This window comes from Terrapene carolina, unplaced genomic scaffold (genome assembly GCF_002925995.2).
Source record: "Terrapene carolina triunguis isolate 2854851 unplaced genomic scaffold, T_m_triunguis-2.0 Scaffold62, whole genome shotgun sequence".
Taxonomy (NCBI): Eukaryota; Metazoa; Chordata; order Testudines; family Emydidae; genus Terrapene; species Terrapene triunguis.
Genome location: NW_020664413.1, coordinates 45,430,917 through 45,449,981, shown reverse-complemented (window position 1 = coordinate 45,449,981; position 19,065 = coordinate 45,430,917).

The window sequence follows — 19,065 nt, the reverse complement described above, 5'->3', positions numbered from 1 at the left end:
CCATGATTTTTAGTGTCTAGCAAAGTTATGAATTTAAGCTCCCAGACTTAATTTTTGAAGGTGTTAGGCAGATTTCCTTTGAGGACGAGGACTGAGAGGTCAGATAAGGAGCGATTGTTTTGTGAAAAGTGTTCACCCACAGGGGACATGGTGTTTTTGTCATATCATTTTTCTGTGTGAGTTCATTCAAGAGCCTAGTGATTTCACCCACATAGTTGTTATTGTGGCATTTAGTGCCCTGGATGAGGTACACCACATATTGTGACAGGCATATGTATGGCCTTGACTGGTGTGCTGTGGAGGGGTGTTGATCAGAGTAGCAGTGGAAATATGTTGGCAGGTTTTGCATCTCTTCTTATGGCAGGTTTGGTGCTGTTTTGAGAGGGTGGGTCCTGGTTTGTGAGGAGCTTGCTTCTGATGATGAACTTAGAGAGGCTGGGGAGTTGTTTGAAAGCCAAAAGAAGGGGTTTGGGAAAGATATATTTCAGGATGTGGTCCCATTGAGTATGTGTTGTCATTGTTTAATGAAATCCCATATGGGTTCCAGTGTGGGGTGGTAGGTGACATCTAGGAATGTGTGGTCCAATGGATTGTTTTTATATATTGAAGCAGGTTCTCTTGGGGTATTTGGGTGGCCCATTCCATGATGTGATCTACTTCTGTGGTGGAGTGTCCTTGTTTGATGAAGGTATTTTTGAGTGTGTACAGCAGACTTTCTCCCTGGAGCGTATTTTGTGGTATCTGTGGGCCTGGCGGTAGATAACAGATTTCTTGGTGTGTTTGGATTGGTTACTGGATCTGTAAATTACTTGTTACTTATGTATAGTTGATTGTAGGGTTCCATTGTTGAAGCTGATCATAGCATTCAGGAAGTTGATCCTGGTGCGGGAGTGTTCTAGAGAGTGTTTGATGGATGGGTGATGGTTGAAGTTGTGATGGAAATCTGTAAGAGACATTAGGTCATCTGTCCAGGGGATGAAAAATATAATCAGTGTATCGGAGATACATCATTGGTTTTGTGGTACATTTATTTAAGGTGGCCCATGAAGAGGCTGGCTTACTGGGAAGCCATCCTACTACCCATCGCTATTCCCATAGTTTCAGCAAGGTATTAGTTGTTGAATGTAAAATTGTTATGGGCGAGGATGAAATGGATAAGTTTAGGACAAATGACCTAAAGTCCCTCACAGATTTTAACCACATCTTCAACTATCACCACCCATCCATCAAACTTTCCCTAGAACTCAAAGGGAACATTCACACTGCTTTCAAAAGATGACCTTAGAAGCTTAAATTCATAACTTCGCTAGATACTAAAAATCAAGGTTTTAATAAAGACATTGGATTTATGTCATGTTACAAGAATCTGTAACCCACTAACTCCCCTTTTTTGGTCTGATGACTGCAAGAGTGTTATCAGGCCACTTCACCTTGAATGGTCCCTTAGAGTATGTGTTAACTACTTATGCTAAACATTCTGTTCCACCTTAGCTGTGACCCTCTGAGTATCTTTCCCAGATGTGAAGAAAAGCTCTGTGCAAGCTCGAAAGCTTGTCTCCGCCACCAACAGAAGTTGGTCCAATAAAAAAAATATTACCTCATCCAACTTGTGTCTCTAATATCCTGGGATCAACTCAATTACCACAATACTACTTCCTAGACCGTCATTTCCCATTTCATGTGTACAATTGATTATTCCACCCTAAGTGTAGTAATTTGCATTTGTCCTTCTTGAATTTCATCCTGTTGATTTCAGATCATTTCTCCAGTCTGTCAAGATCATTTTGAATTCTAATCCTGTTCTCTAAAGCACTTGCAACTCCTCACAGGTTGGTATCATCCCCAAACTTTATAAGTATACTCTCTATGGCATTATCATTTATGAAGATATTGATAGAACCAGACCCAAGACAAATCCCTGCAGGACCCCACTCAACATGCCCTTCAAACTTGATTGTGAACCTTTGATAACTACTCTGAGTGCAGTTTTCCAGCCAGTTGTGCCCACAACTTATAGTAGGTTCATCTATGCTATATTTCCCTAGTTGATTTATGAGAAAGTCATGTGAGACAGTATCAAAAGCCTTATTAAAGGCAAGATATATCACCTTTACTGCTTCCCCCCATCCACAAGATGTGTTACCCTGGCAAAGAAGGATATTAGATTGTTTTGACATGATTTGTTCTTCACAAATCCATGTTGACCATTACTTACCCATTATTGTATCTTCTAGGTGCTTACAATTTGATTGATTATTTGCTCCATTCTTTCCAGGAGCCAAAGTGTAGCTGACTGGTCTATAATTCCCTGGCATGTCCTTATTCTCCTTTTTATAGATAGGTACTGTATTTGCCCTTTTCCAGTCCTCCGGGATCTCTCCTGTCCTCCACAAGTTCTCAAAGATAAACACTAATGACTCATCAGACAGTTCCTTAAGTATTCTAGGATATATTTCATCAGGCCCTGACAATTTAAGACATCTAACTTATCTAAGAATTCTTAACTTGTTCTTTCCCTATTTTAGACTCGGATCCTATACAATTTATACTGAAGTTCATTATGTTACTCATCTGATCACTGCTAACCTTTTTGGTGAAAAACAAACAGGAAAAAAAGGCATTTAAGACTTCAGCCTTTGCTGCATTTTCTGTTGTTGGCTTTATCTCCTCATTGAATAACGGGGCTACCCTGTTCTTGTCTTCCTCTTGCTCCGAATATATTTGTAAAATGTTTTCTTGTTACCCTTTATGTCCCTAGCTAATTTAATCTTATTTTGGGCCTCGACCTTTCTAATTTTGTTTCTATATGCTTTGGGGGTTTTTTATATTCATACTTTGTAATTTGATGTAGTCCCCACTTTTCATATGACTCTTTTCTCAGTTTCAGATCATTGAAGATCTCCTGGTTAAATCAGGGTCTCTTACTGTACTTTATATCTTTCTTATGCTTTGCTCTTGTGCCTTTAATAATGTCTCTTTAAAACCTGCCAACTGTCCAGATTTTTTCCCCCCTTAGACTTGCTTCCCACGGGATCTTACCCACCAATTCTCTGAGTTTTCTGAAGTCTGCCTTCTTGAAGTCTATTGTCTTTATTCTGATGTTTTCCCTCCTACCATTCTTTAGAATCATGAACTCTGTCATTTCATGATCACTTTCACCCAAGCTGTCTTCCACCTTCATATTCTCAACCATTTCCTCCTTATTTGTTAGAATCAAATCTAGAACAGCCTCACTCCTAGTTGCTTTCTCCACTGTCTGTAATCAAAAGTTGTCTCTAATGCATTCCAAGAACTTGTTGGATAATCTGTGCCCTGCTGTATTATTTTCCCAGTAGATGATTGGTCTAAGTCCCTCATCAGCAGGTTGTCCTGTGCTTTGGATGATTTTGTTAGTTGTTTAAAAAAAGCCTCATCCAGTGCTTCTTCCTGGTTAGGTGATCTATAGTAGACCCCTGCCATGACATCACCCTTGTTTTTACCCCTTTTATCCTTACCCAGAGACTTTCAACAGGTCTGCCCCCAAATCTGTTTCAACCTCAATGCAAGTGTATACATCTTTGATATACAAGCCAACAGCTCCTCCTCTTTTTTCCCTGCCTGTCTCTCCTGAACAAGTTGTACCTTTCTATACCAATATCTCTCTGATCCTTCAGCTCCATGGTAGGGGCAGAGGCAATGAGAACATCCCCTGCACCCCCAACTCCTTTCACCATCATTCCCAGGGCCCTCAAGTCACTTCTTATCTGCTCAGGTTCGTACCTTGCAGTATCATTAGTGCCCACAAAGATGAGCAGCATGGGATAGTAGTCGGAGGGCTGGATGATCCTCTTCAATACTTCTGTAATGTCTCAGATATGGGCCCCTGGCGGGATAGATGCCTCTGTTCCCCTTAGAAGGGAGTTGCTGACCACCATCACCCTTTGTTTAGCATCATGTCGAGATTCAATCTTCATTGCAATGAGATTCCAGAGGCCAGTTCTAAAGAGATTCCACAGGACATTTCCAAATGCAATGCATTCTGTGGAGCAGGGAGAATAATAACAAATAATGTACTCAAAGGTTACCTCTTTTTTTATTTATGAATGTACTACAAACAGATTATGATTTTTTTCCATTTAGCCATGATTCACAATTGCGGAATATTTCAATGAATTATCATAATTTACTGCTTGCATTACCGCAGCACTTTGGAGTTCTAGTCATGGACCAGAACACTGTAGTGCTAGGTGCTGTACAAATACAGAAAATACAAAATACAAATACAAAAAAAAAACCCAAAAAAACTAGTCCCTGCCTCAAGGAGCTCACAGTCTATTATAAGTTGTGCATGAACAGTTAATGGGGAGCAACTGATTCAAAATTCAGCTTTGGAATTCACAGGTCACAATTCTGGTCCCTGACTGGATGAATAGAACTCACTTTTGGTGGACATTCTTGGCAGGAAAATCATTTACTAGAAAGATTGCCAAAAGCCAATTTGAAAGGGATAGGAATACAACCAAAGAACATTTGCTTAAAAATTCCTAATGACAGATTACATAGTGATTGTGTTGTGATGGTTTATGGATTGTTGAGATGTTATTTTAGTGCTAGCACCTGGGGTGCCCAAAGCTTCCTGCAAGCTCAAGGGAGGTGCCAGCTTGCTTCATTTAACAACAGCAAAACACCCACCTACTTCTGACTGTAACAAAGCTTCCATCCTCACCTCCTCTTTCCCCTCTTCTTTTGTCTTCTCTCTCTCTGTTTTTTTATCTGTCCTGCCATTGGTTGGGAAAATTAACAAACATCACAGCTTTAGAAATAAGCTGAAGATGGTTTGGTTTCAACCTTGCTAATATTTCTACCATTTAAGAAAATGTGTAAGAAACATCTGGTTGTGTAACTTGAATTTTCCCATATCCTTAAGACAATAAATGTAGAAGGGTTTTATATCATGGTGTAGTTATTAAAAACCTAAGCTTTGGACCATAAAGAGGACCCTATATTAGCAACGAGCATCAAAATAACACCCGTGAACCATAGCAATTCACTCACTATCTAATCTCTTTCTTTAATCCAGCTCAGTATTTATTCTATGCAAGAACAGATCGTTGTAAAGTAAAAGCTGTTTCTAAATACATCAGAAATAATACGAAGTACAGTAAAAGTTTTATATAATTTTTTCCTTCTATTACTTAACATCAGGCCTTTTCTTTTACAAATGTAAGACAAATAGCTATTACAATACTTTCAATATTTGCTGATAAAAAATAAATGTAAAAAATACAAAGTGCTTGAACTTGTGTCAAAAGATGTTAGTGTAACCTTTATGACAGAGCTACAAAAGTAAAGAAAGAAAATTCTATCTCAACCATCATGTGCTTCTGCACTATGAAATGCATAATAAGTTTCCAGGTCTTCTAGAAAGAAAGACCTAAATTCTAAACTGGCCCCCTTTGAAATCCAAACTCCCCAAGTCCTCCTGAGGCTGTCTGGAGAATGAAATAGCCCTCTAAATTGTGCCATCTATAGCCATCCGGTAGACCTAGGACCATCCCGCATGCCATGTTCTCCAGACCCCTCTACTGCTATCCCTTCCTTCACTGCACCTACATCAGGGGAATCCTTGTTTTTCCCTGAGGTGCAAGAAGCAGCTAGAAGAGGATCTGAAATCTAATTTCAACAACAACTTATATTATAAAATTATATGACTAAACAAATATATAATCCTATGGATTTCTGATGGAACATATTTACAGTTATGTTTTCTAAATCTTTAAAAATAGACCCAGATTCTCAGCTGTGCCAAATAAGCAATAGGCACAGCTTGAAGGGAGACAAAGGAGCCAGCATAGTTTAGAACAGCCTGCTAGTTGGCTATGGGCATAGGGTCCTGGACACCAGTTGGGGACTGCTGAAGTGGAGCATTACACTTAACACCCCTTACATCAGAGCACACAGAAGAACAGCAAAGAGCCAGCTTTATGGCACTGCTGGTGAATTCTCCCATACTATAAAAATCCCTAAGTAACCTTAAACTTCCAGGTTTAAATCTGCTTAATGCTGTGGAGCCTGGCACAAATCAGACATAACAGAAATCCAAGATTCAGCTAATGCAGAAAGCTATTCAATATGTATCTTAATAGGAGTCAAATGAGCTCTTTAAACAAAAGCATTTGATTTTCTTTGCAATTAACTGGCATTATATAGAAAAAAGTTTTACTCCATTATTAGAAGTTTTCAAACTGCTTCCTTATTGCCCACAGTAGCTTTTCACAAGACTATTGTTACCCAGCAAGGACAAAACAAGACAGATAGTATATTCTTTGCTGAATTAAAGCTCTGTCTCCTTTAAGCTTGGTTTGTCTGAAAAAAAAATAAGGAATTAGGGAAGATCTTGCCTCATTTGCATAGAATTTGTTCAGATTTATGCCGGGATGATTCACATGATTGGAATGTTAAAATAACTGATAATAGGTCCTATTTAGGAAGGACTGAGTAGGCAAGAGGGGAAGGGGAGTGGTACTCTCTGCCAAAAATGGCATTACCTGTTTCTGAGTCACTGACAACTTGGAAGAAAATTATCCTGAATATTTATGATTCAATGGCCTAGCAGATAAAGCACAAGATGGGGTCCTAGGTGGTGTCTGCTACAGACCCCCAAATCACACCAGGGAACAGAATGACTGGCTTCTTAAGCACCTACTTATAATGTGTAGGGAAAAAACAGCGTTATCTTGGGGAATTGCAGTCTGAGTAACATATGCTGAAGGTCTTTTTTTAGAAATAGGTTCATATTGTTTATATTAGCAATAATTTTGAATATGATATAAATTCCTTAGTCAGAGAAATAGGATCTGTCTCTGTAAGAATAGGTGGGGGATGGTGAGTGAGCTCTTGCAGGGGCTGGAGTGTTCTGCGGGTGTGCTGTTGCTGCTGCTGCAAGATGAGGCTGGCCTGTAGTTAGTCACTGGGAATGTCTTGGTCTGCAAGAAGCTCCTATAGAATAATTTTGGATTCCCAGAAAAAACAAAGTTCTCTTTAAAAAGCTGAGTCTTGTGATTGTAAGCAGAGTCAGGATGAGCTCTACCCTGACATCTGGTGGTGAATTATGGCGAGTGTGGAAAAGAACTCCAGGGCTGATCTTGTTTGCATAGGCACACCCACTCGCCTGGCGTGAAACAACAGCAACTGAAAGTGGTTACTTTGGCTGGTGTGGGATCCCCAGTTTCTCTGTTATTGGGGCAGGAAGAATAAAGTTTTGTTACCCTGATTCTGTGAATCAAGGCCAGTGGAACTGTTGTATGACAGAAGGACTGAGTGAGTCCTTCACCATTACCTAAGTAGCACTTGCCTGACAAGGGGCATGGGTTACAAAACCCAATGAATTGAGAGAGGATGGGGACAGGTATTTGTACCTGATGGTATGGGCCCCCTCTGATGGCTTGAAACACCAAGTGCACCACCTCCTCTCTCCACTGTTGAATGTCAGGGCTAACTTTGATTCCATTAGGAGTCTAGTTACAGGCTGCTGAGCTGAATTCACTTTGGGCCAATGGTGCACCAGCACTGGGGTTCCCCTACTATGAGCTGAAATTGCTAAGAACTGAAATCACAAAAGAGCTAAAGTTATTAAGAGCCGAGATCACTGAGTGCTGTGTTAACTAGTGGGGGAGTCTGAAGCTATATTGCTAAGCAGCTGGCGGAGCAATTTGTGGGGACGACTGGAGTAGCAGCGAGCGGCGTGGAGCCTTGCGGGGCCGGTTGGAGTGGCCCAAGGAATGGAGAGCGGAGCTGTTTGCGGGGACGGCTGGAGCGGCTCACGGGTCGGTGAGCGGAGCGGAGCAGCTCGTAGAGCAGAGCAGTTCGTGGGACGGCAGGAAGTGGACTGGCTCATGGTGAAGGCTGCGGCGGAACCCCATGGAGAGACGGCCGGCCGGCCTTGGATCACGTAAGGTGCCCCTTAATACCCTGCATGCCCCCCTTTTACTCTGGGGCTGCACTGACCAGGGACAGAGACTTTGGGGTTTGTTGGACTTTTGGGACTTTGGGTGGTTGCTGGACCCAAGAGACTTTGGGGGTGTTGGACTTTGGGGACTCTGGGTGATTTTTGGGTTGCTGGATTCAAGAACCAAAGGGAAAGGACACAGCCCAATTTGCTGGGGTGGGTTTTTGCTCATGGTTTGTGTTATGAATCCTGTTTGTGGTGTTTTTCCAATTTAATGCTGATGTCATTTACCTCATGTTATTAAACATCTTCTGCTACACTCAGACTCCGTGCTTGCGAGAGGGGAAGTATTGCCTCTTAGAGGCACCCAGGGGGTGGTATGTAATTGTCCCAGGTCACTGGGTGGGGGCTCGAGCTGGTTTTGCATTGCGTTATTGAAACGGAACCCCTAGATACAGAACCCGGCCCTTGTTGCTGCCAACTTAGATGGGCAGAAGGGTTACATGATTAACGATGTAACACAGCCTCAGAATTTCTTATAATAGATGAAAATTTACTACCTCAAAAAAATGTTGCATTGATCATGTGGGAATTCTATATTAATCATCATCTTGACAGAGAAAGAGGACTTAATCACAGAACTAAATAATGTTGGTAGTTTAGCTACAAGTGATTATGACTGGGCTGTATAAGTAGGGGCATTGCCAGCAGATCAAGGGACGTGATCATTCCCCTCTATTCGACATTGGTGAGGCCTCATCTGGAGTACTGTGTCCAGTTTTGGGCCCCAAACTGGAAGAAGGATGTGGAAAAATTGGAAAGAGTCCAGCAGAGGGCAACAAAAATGATTAGGGGGCTGGAGCACATGACTTATGAGGAGAGTCTGAGAGAACTGGGATTGTTTAGTCTGCAGAAGAGAAGAATGAGGGGGGATTTGATAGCTGCTTTCAACTACCTGAAAGGGGGTTCCAAAGAGGATGGATCTAGACTGTTCTCAGTAGTACCAGATGACAGAACAAGGAGTAATGGTCTCAAGTTGCAGTGGGGGAGGTTTAGGTTGGATATAAGGAAAAAACTTTTTCACTGGGAGGGTAGTGAAGCACTGGAATGGGTTACCTAGGGAGGTGGTGGAATCTCCTTCCGTAGAGGTTTTTAAGGTCACGCTTGACAAAGCCCTGGCTTTAGTTGGGGATTGGTCCTGCTTTGAGCAGGGTGTTGGACTAGATGACCTCCTGAGGTCCCTTCCAACCCTGATATTCTATGATTCTATGACTTGATCACATTTGTTATATGCAAACAGAATAAAGTCCAGATCAGTAATATATGTACACTTGATGCTTTAAAGGGGCCAATTTCATAAAGCTGAAAACAATTAAGCTAAATCAGTTGGTAGAGAGAATTTAACAGAAAACAATTAAATTATAATTTGGAATTGTTTAAGGTTATTTTACTAGATATCCAAAAAGCCACAATCAAGAAAGACGGCCACACTGATTAAGAAAATCAACCTAGCTTAGAATGGAAGTGAAGGCAGCTATAAAAACAAAGCTATAAAAACCACCAAAATATAACAAATGGAAGCAAGTTGACAATAATATAAATATAAATCTGGGGAGATGGTCGACTTTCTCAATAGCTTGGGTCAATTGCAGGTTTACATTAGAGTAAATGTAAGGCATTTGACATGGTACCACACAACATTTTGATTAAAAAACTAGAATGATGCAAAATTCAACCTGGCACATGTTAAATTAATTAACAACTAACTAACTGATGGGTGTCAAAATGTAATTTTGGGGGATCAGTTCTTGGCCCTACACTATTCAACAGTTTTTAATCAATAACCAGGAAGGAAGCATACAATCATTATTATGAAATTTGCAGATGATAGAAAGTTGGGGGAGTGGTAAATTATGAAGAGGACAGTCACTGATGCAGAGTGATTTGGATCACTTGGTAAGCTGGGCACAAGCAAACAGTATGCATTTCAATATGTAAAGTCATACATTTAGGAACAAAGAACATGGGCCATACTTACAGGATGGGGGAAGCAGTGACTCTGAAAAAGACTGAGGGTCATGATGGATAATCAGCCAAACATGAGGTCCAAGTATGATGCTGTGATCAAAATGGCTAATGTGAGCCTTGGATGTATAAACAGGGGACTATCAAGTAGGAGTAGGAAGGTTATTTTACCTCTGTATTTGGCACTGGTGTGATCACTGTTGGAATACTGTGTCCATTCTGGTGTCCTCTGATCAAGAATAATGTTGATGAATTGGAAAGGGTTCAAAGAAGACCCACAAGAACAATTAAAGGATTGGAAAACATGCCTTATAGCAACAGACTCAAGGAGCTCAATCTATTTAGCTTAACAAAGAGAAGATTAAGGACTGGCTTGATTACACTTTATAAGTACATTGATGGGGAATAAAAGTTTGATAATAGAATCTTCAGTTTAATAGAGAACGGTATAACAAGAGTCAATGGCTGGAACTGAAGCTAGACAAATTCAGACTGCAAGTAAGGTGCAAATTTTTAACAGTCAGGGTAGTTAAGCATGGAAACAACTTTTTCATAGATTCCAAGCCAGAAGGACCATTGTGATAATCTAGTCCAACCTCCTGTATAACAGGCCATAGAACTTCCCCAAAATAATTCCTAAAGCAGATCTTTTAGAAAAAACATCCAATTTTCATTGGTCAGTCATGGAGAATCTACTACGACCCTTGTACATTCTTTGTTCCTAGATGTATACATTTACATTTAGCCATATTAAAACAAATATTGTTTGCTTGCACCCAGCTTACCAAGTGTTCTAGATCACTCTGTATTAGTGACCAGTGCTCTTCATTATTCACCACTCCCACAATCAGTGTGTCATCTACAAACTTTATCAGTGATTTCATGTTTTCTTCCAGGCCATTAATAAAAGTTTTAAACAGTGTAGGGACAAAAAACTGATCCCTGCAGGCAGGGCCGGCTTTAGGCCGATTCCCCTGAATCGGGCCCCGCACCTAAGAGGGCCCCGCACCTTAGGCGCCTTTTTAATTTTTTTTTACTTACCCGGCGGCAGTCCGCTCCGGGTCTTCGGTGGCACGGGGTCTGGTCCGGGTCTTCGGTGGCACTTTGGCGGCGGGGGGTCCTTCGGTGCCGCGGAAGACCCGGAGCGGACCTCCCGCTGCCAAAATGCCGCCGAAGACCCGGACCGCCGCCGGGTATTTGAATCGGGCCCCACAGTTCATAAAGCCAGCCCTGCTTGCAGGACCCCACTAGAAATACACCCATTTGATGATTCCCTGTTTACAATCACATTGAGACCTATTAGCCAACTTTTCATCCATTTAATGTGCCATGTTAATTTTGTATTGTTATAGTTTTGTAATCAAAATGTTATGTGCTATCAAGTCAAATGACTTACAAAATTCTAAGTATATTACATCAACAATATTAGCTTTATCAGCCAAACTGGTAATCTCATCAAAAAAAGATAAAAGAGCTCAAGTTAGTTCTTGTCAGACTATCTACCATACACCCATGTAGATTGACATGAATTCATTATTACCTTCCTTCAATTATTTACTAATTGAGTCCCATATCAGCCCCTTCATTATCTTGACCAGGATAGATGTCATACGGTTTACCCTTTTAAAATAATGGCATTACCTTAACTTTGTTCCATTCTCCTGGAACTTCTCTGGTGTTACAAGACTTATTGAAAGTCAACATTAATGTCCCAGGGAGCTCCTCAGCCAGCTCTTTAACAGTTGTTTCCTGAGGTTATCCCACTACACATGGTAGAAAAGGTATAGGTAGATGTCTCCCTGTCCCCCTCTCCCTTCCCCGTCCCCATCCTCACCCCCAGCCCAGCACACACCTCTAGCCAAGACCTGGTTCAGGTTCTGTACCTTTATCAAACAGGGTATACAGACCCTGAGATACAGGCCCTGGATTTGGCAGTCCATGCATGAGAGATTAATCTGATAAAAGGAAGGAGATACTCTGCTTAATGTTTAGCTTGGGGATCCAACTTCCTTCATTTTCTTCATGTATTACAGAGACGGTAAAATATTTTCCTTTGATGTCAAACTCAGAGGATATAGCCTTCTTTCTGTCTATTCAGTAAAAGCCTTGATTTCTGCAGCAAAGTTTTTATCAAGGCTTAGCAATAAGCACTTGAAAGGTGCGAGGCTCAGCCCTCGTTGCCATCAGAGGTTGCCTCACTAGTGGTAAAGCCAGGCAAACTATTAATAGCCAATGGATGTTTGACAAATTTAGTCCATTTTTTCTGTCCAGATTGCTCAGACTTCAATTTTTCTCATGTATTCATTATCCAGAATTGTTCTAACATTTTATGAGAATGTATTTCAGCCTGTTCCCTCCCTCCCCCCACATTGTAACTGCATCTTTGACTGTTCACTGTGTTTGATTGGTCACCTATATCACATGGTATTGATTCTGCAGCTTGACTGGAAGAACATCTGCTATCTTTCCCCTCCAAATGCACACACAATTTTTCAAAGTGGAGCAATGGAACAACTGTCATGGGGTAGTGTTTGCACTCAGAATAGATGATTTGGTGGGGATAAGGGATGTTTGAAATGGAGAGTTTTGACAGCTGGGGGGAAGAGACATTTCCCCCTCATCTGCCAAATATCTCCCATGCTCTCATTCCCCACTACCCACTTCACTTTCTGAATTAAATCCAGTACAGTACCATGAACAACTGCTTGAAAATATTTACATTATTCCCAGCCCAGTTATTGAATATTCTAATCCATATCTAAAACCCCAGCTTCTTTTCCATTTCCTGTTTCCAGCCTTGAGTCCTGCTTTATTTCTAGAGCTGGATTTCTCCCCTCTCCCCCCCCAAAAAAAACTAATTGCCCCATCCTCTCACCATCCCTACTATTTTCAAGCATGTCCATTTAGTATTCTCTCACCTATTCACTTGCTGTCAGAATCAGAGTTTAAGGCCAGAAGGGGCCACCATTTCATCTAGTCTGACCTTGTATATCACAGACTACCAACACCACCCACCACCCTTTAACCCAACAACCCAAACTAAGCCAAAGTATTACAGCCCACAAAAGACTAGACTATTTTCACAGGCAGAGAATAGGAGGTGCACCAATGCCCAAGGACTCCACAATGGCAGAGAAATGATTAAGCAAGATATACCCAGATAATCCTGGCAAGTGACCTGCATCCACACGCTGCAGAGGAAGGTGAAAATCCCTGAAGGGCACTGACAATCTGATTTGGGGGAAAATTCCCTCCTGACTCCACATATGGTGATCAGTTAGACCCAAAGCATGTAAGCAAGAACCAGCCAGAAAAGTACCTGAAAGACAGAATTCTAGGCACCACTTCAGAGCCCTGACCCTGCCTACCAATGTCCCATCTTAAGCTGTGACCATCCCTGATGTGTCAGAGGAAGGAAATAAAAACTCAAAATAGACTGCGGAGGGATACTTCTTGAACCCTAAAATCCCTTCCTGATTCCTGTCCTTTGCCTCTACTTATTCCCACCAGAAGATTGCTTCCTTTTACCCCAGGTGTTCACTTCTGGTGCTGAGGAAATAAGGCCTGAAGTAAGTCACTTGTAAGTACAAACTGTGTTTCTATTTCCCTCACTAAATCTTACATAGACAGAGTATCACATTCCTTTTCTTCATCTTTTTCCCCTCTCTTGATACTCTTCTCCTCCTGCCTCCTCCTTTTTTCTCATTATTCCCCTTGTCCCTCTTCCCCCCCCCTTTCACCCCACAGAACTGGAACCATGATTACCACAAGAAATGTCTTGTTTCCCTGTAAGTTCAGGGCTGAGATTGACCTAAAGAGAGTATCCTTGGCACACACTGAGCACAGGGCTGCTATGGTGGGTTCTTAGCTTTGGTTTTAACTGTTCTTCATCCTCAGTGAATATCATTTTACCTCTCGGAGGTGAAGTGGTGGTAGATGCAAGGGAAAGAGGAGCACCTGGCTGGCATCATGGCATTAGGCTCATTGTGTTTGGGTTTTTTTTTTAAAACTCAGGATGGAAAGCTCACTAGAGGGGTATTAATTTCCCCTTGAAATATGGTTTTTAAGGATCTAGAGAAGTGGTGAGAAATACTTAAAAAAATATAAAACAGCAAAGGTGTAAAGTCTTAATTAGTGCCTAAAGCAGCAAACATCTGTTGCCAGAAAACTGGCATAACAAATGACACTTAAAACTGAATCCTCTATGCATTACCTCTTCCAATCTACCTGCACTACTTATGCAGAAAAGCTATTAGACTCTTCAACTCTCCATTCATGTGCTTTTCCATTCGTGAAGTACTTTTGTATTGTTCAGTCAGTGCAGCTTTATGGGCATCTAAGTAAATATTCATCTTCTTTATTTAAATATTCACTTCAGAAATCACTTCTCTCCTCAAGGGACTCAGCAGCAGCAGTGATCAGCTGAAGTGCTTAAGGTAACAGCCTTCATAGTTAAACATGAAGAGGCTGGAGGCAAGGCATTCTTAGCAAGAAGCCCTTGAACTCAATTGATTCTGCTGCTCCAACACAGCATGAATGTGTTCATTTTCAGGGCATGCTGCAAGGTGTAGCAATTTCTCCAGGCTTTTGGCTAGGAGGTGGGGTGAGTGTTGGTGGTTAGATTGACAAGTGTTTTGGAACACATATGCCTTTAAAGGATGCAGTGGTTGTGGGGTGGTCCTGGGAGGCGATCTCTAGCAGACACTTCCAGCTGTGAAGCCTTATAAACTGGTCTTGTAAGCTCAGTGGCAGAGCTTTGTGGATTTTCAGGCCTCATTCTGAAGAACGAGTCTTTGGAAATGGGGCTGGAGATGGAAGCAGAAACAGTGGCCAGTTTGCAGTGATTTGTTTATTCAGCCTCTCACGTAAGACCCATTATGGGAACCTGCTCTGAAAGATTAAGAAATGGAATTAAAGGAGTAATAAATACATAATGTAAGTATTATACTAAGTAAGTTGCTCACATAATTCTCAAAATATTGCTAATAAGAAAATTCTCTATTCTTTAATGTACTACACATCACTAGCTCTCATCTTTAAACGCATCCTGAATTATGTAAGGCATATGGTGAGCTACAAAGTTTTAATGTTTGCTGACAATACACAGAGTTAGAATTCTAGACAACTACATGATTTCAGAGACAAACTGGACCAGACTGCAGTGGATATATTATTATTCAAAGGACAGGTAGCTGCAGTTTAGAAAGCTGGTTTCTATCATATGCAAATAGTGATTTTTTTAAAACATCTGAGTATCATGCTCAATGTGAGCCTTTGTCCAATAGATTAGTAGTATGTTAAAACTGAAGCCAATCAAAAGACTAAATCCAACCTGTAGTACCTGCCAATCTGGGGGAAGAGGGGGAAGATTCCCAAAGTACATTCTATTTCACAGCATATTTCCATTGTAGGTGGGTCTGTGTTGAAAAATCCACATCTGAATTTAGATTTCAGTTGGAACTAGAGTTTAGTTCAAGGCTCTCTCTAATTTCTAGAGTGTTTGTGAGAGAAGATCCATTCATATTATCTAGCATTTCCTAAACCAGTGGTTCTCAACCTTTCCAGATTCCTGTATCCCTTTCAGGAGTCTGATTTCAGTATCAGGTGGTGAGGCTCTGGTTGCGGCTTGGGCCCTGGGTGGTGGGATCAGGCTCAGGCTCGAGCCCTGGGGCTGAAGCATGTAATTTAGCTTTGCAGGTCCCCCTGTGGCATGGGGCCCCAGGCAGTTGCCCTGCTTGCCACACCTTAATACCAGCCCTGCACTTGCAACCCCCCTAAACCCATCCCATGACCCTCTGGGTTGAGAAACACTGATACAGTATTTAGAGTAGTATGAACAAATCATTGTCTGTATGAATTTTAGTTTGTACTGACCTCGCTAGTGCTTTTTATTTAGACTGTTTAAAGCTAGGCAAATATCTAGATGAGTGGACGTACCCCCAGGAAGACCTCTGTGTACCCCAGCTTGAGAACCACTGTCCTAAACCTTTCACAGACTATTTTTAAGGACCTGCAATTCAGGAAGTCAGTCTTGGAAGTACTGAATGAACATATCACAGTCTCAAATTCTATATCCTCTGCATGAGTCTGTCTCTTTGTACAGTTAGCCTCCAAATCTATAAATGTGTTTAATCTTGTATAATCTAATTACTGACTTTCTTGCTTCATGGATGTGTGATAGAAATATTTACCAATGACTGTTCAAAACTTTCTTCAGTCTAGTTCTATCAAATGTGCACCTCTAATTTAAAGTATTCTAATCAGCAATGGCATAACTAGGAGCAATTACTTGAAGCTAAAAGAGTATTTAAAAAAGGCCGAGACATTGCGCCAAACTGTACCCTAGATTGTGCACACGACAACTTCCACTCCAGTGGAAATGATGGATCTGAGGGAGGACTTTGACCCTATGGATTTGTATATGTAGGTTTGCTTCTTATGGGTATTATTAGTCTTACAAGTTCAGACAATTTATCCTGCTTTGTTCCCACTGCATACTAAATATAGTACTTTACATCTGTTCTCAGGTTATACATTACAGTCTTTCAGACCAGAGTAGATTTATAAGGCATATTTAAAGGATTGTTCTTTGGCACAATGTGTTGTACATTTGCAGGTATATTTTCAGACACAAGTCCACAGGGCCAGTTTTTAATCTTATACAGATCCCACTACAGATTTTTTATACTTTATATTTGGCCCCGCACAAGATACCTGAAGGCAGTAAATTCTTTTTACATATATACTGATATCCAAGTGGATTTCATAGGTTTGTTAGAATCCTTTGACAACCTTTAAGACAAACTGAATTGTTTATTTTTTTCTACTGTTAAATTTTGGCACATACATGTTAACAGTTGATATAAAAAGTAGTCTGGTGCCAATGCAACAATATGGACATAGAAAAAGGAGACTGATTAATAATAAAAAATCAATCTGTATTGCGGTAGTGCATAAGAGCCTCAGTCATCAATCAGATCCCCATTACGCTAGACATTGCACATACACAGAACAAAAGGATGGTCCCTGCCCCAAAAGAGCATATAATTTAAGTAGGTCATAAGGTGTAAACATACTGTGGTATTCTGGGGGAACATCTAAACAAGTCATTACCTACCACTATGTCTGTGAAAGCAGTGAACATTTTTCTGCAAAATATTGCTAGAAATTTCCCACCAGGTCATTCTGCACCCCTGCAATTTCACTTTACTGTGACATTGTGGGGTAATGGCTATTTTGCACTTGAAAACGAGCAGAATCATGGAGAAACAACAACAACAACAACAACAACAACATGGCTAGAAATTTTATGCTTATACATTTTTAGTGCAGCCAGGAAGTGAGAGAGCCATCTTTGAAGTATTTATTTTGTGCATGGTAGGCAAATGGAGGGGATAGTAGAGATGGAAAGGGACTTGAAGCAAAGACATGCCTAATAAGCCCTTATGAGCAGTTCTGAGGAAAATCCCAGTTTTCAGGTTAGGAAAATAAGACATTTCTACCCACCCCAAACAGGCTGAGGGAGAGAAAGTACAAAAAATGCAACTCTCTCAGAAAAGGTAAGTCTAAATAGTTTGTGTTGGACATCCTGAGCACTTGGGACAGACTCAGCTAATGAGAGGCAAAGAAACAATTTGGTTTCAATCATTTGACTTCCATTATGTGAAAAATAATCTTAGCTAAAAATAAAATACACTTCAAAAACAGCCAAAACAGTTATAATAATTTTGAGGCCCTCTAGATAATGAAAAAATGCTTTCAGCAATGATGAAAAACAATGTTCATAACAGGTGATTATTAATGGCAGGAATACTATCCATAAAATATGAAAGTGGGTTAGCTGTTCCAGGTTTCTGTGTAAACAGTAACAAAGATATGCTATTTTCAATCCAGCTCCGAACAATTTTAATTTTCAAAAACAGAAAAAAAAAAAAAACACACCACATGCACAGGGTGGTATACTTTTTTATGGGTACAGGAGCATTAAATAGTAATTGCCTCCTTTTGTACCCTTTGCAGGAATTCACACAATGTATCAAAAATGGTTCTTACTGTTAAGATCATCAAAATGGCTGGTAAGCTGAGGAAATTTGTTTAAAGGAATATAACTGTAAAGGGAGCAGGGGGAATTAAAAGCCCTTTTAATATAAAGATTATTTTATATCATGGCTCAAGAAACAACCTGGGACAGTAGAGCCTGTTTCCTTGTGTATGAGACACAAATTGTTAGGTGCAAAGCAATCATTTCTTGTCTATGACCATTCCTTACTAGTCAGTTACTGATGAAGAATTGCAGAAGGCCAAAGTGAGAGTGCTGCTTGGAACGGAGATGATGGACCTTTGCAGTAGGTAAATTAGCAACCGACAGACTAACTACAATGGCTTCCGCTGCACTACAATACTTGGGGAACATTCACTGGGAAAATATTTTCTGAATTATTTTGAATAAATTGTTTGTCTTCCAGGTACAAATTTTGAACTCTGAATTCTTTAAATATGTCTCTGTATCCTCATTAAGAGTCCGATTCAAAATCCCATTGAAGTCAATGGAAAGGCTTTGGATCAAACTCTAAGAAGTGTTTATCATTAAAAACTAAAAGTAATCTTACTTATTCTACTTACATTGTTCTCTGGAATAAAGGAGCAGAAAGGTGAACACTTTCGAAGTAATTTATGCTTCTCCCTGGAGTTACCATATTTTCCACAGGAGTTTTTGATGAGATTTCTGTTTTAGTCCTATTGATATCTTTACCACCTTGATTGATAGCATTAAAGTGATCAGGACTTGCAGTATAGTTTTTTTTTTATCTTAACTATGCATTCTTTTGCCACAGTATTTGTTTAAAACCCCCTTAAAGCTTACCAGATTATGCTTAGAAACAAAGATCTTAATTTGGGGAAAATGTTAGTCAGGAACTCATTTATAAAAAACAAAACAGAGCATCTTCAATAAAAATCTGTATTAGGACCATTATCTTTAGTGCATACACAGCTCACTTCAGTAAACTAAACAGTAGTATTTGCAGCAGTACCTTATAAACTACTGTCTAACAAACATACATTTCAAATAAACTATATTTGTCCACACAAAGAATGGCCTATCTTCATATATA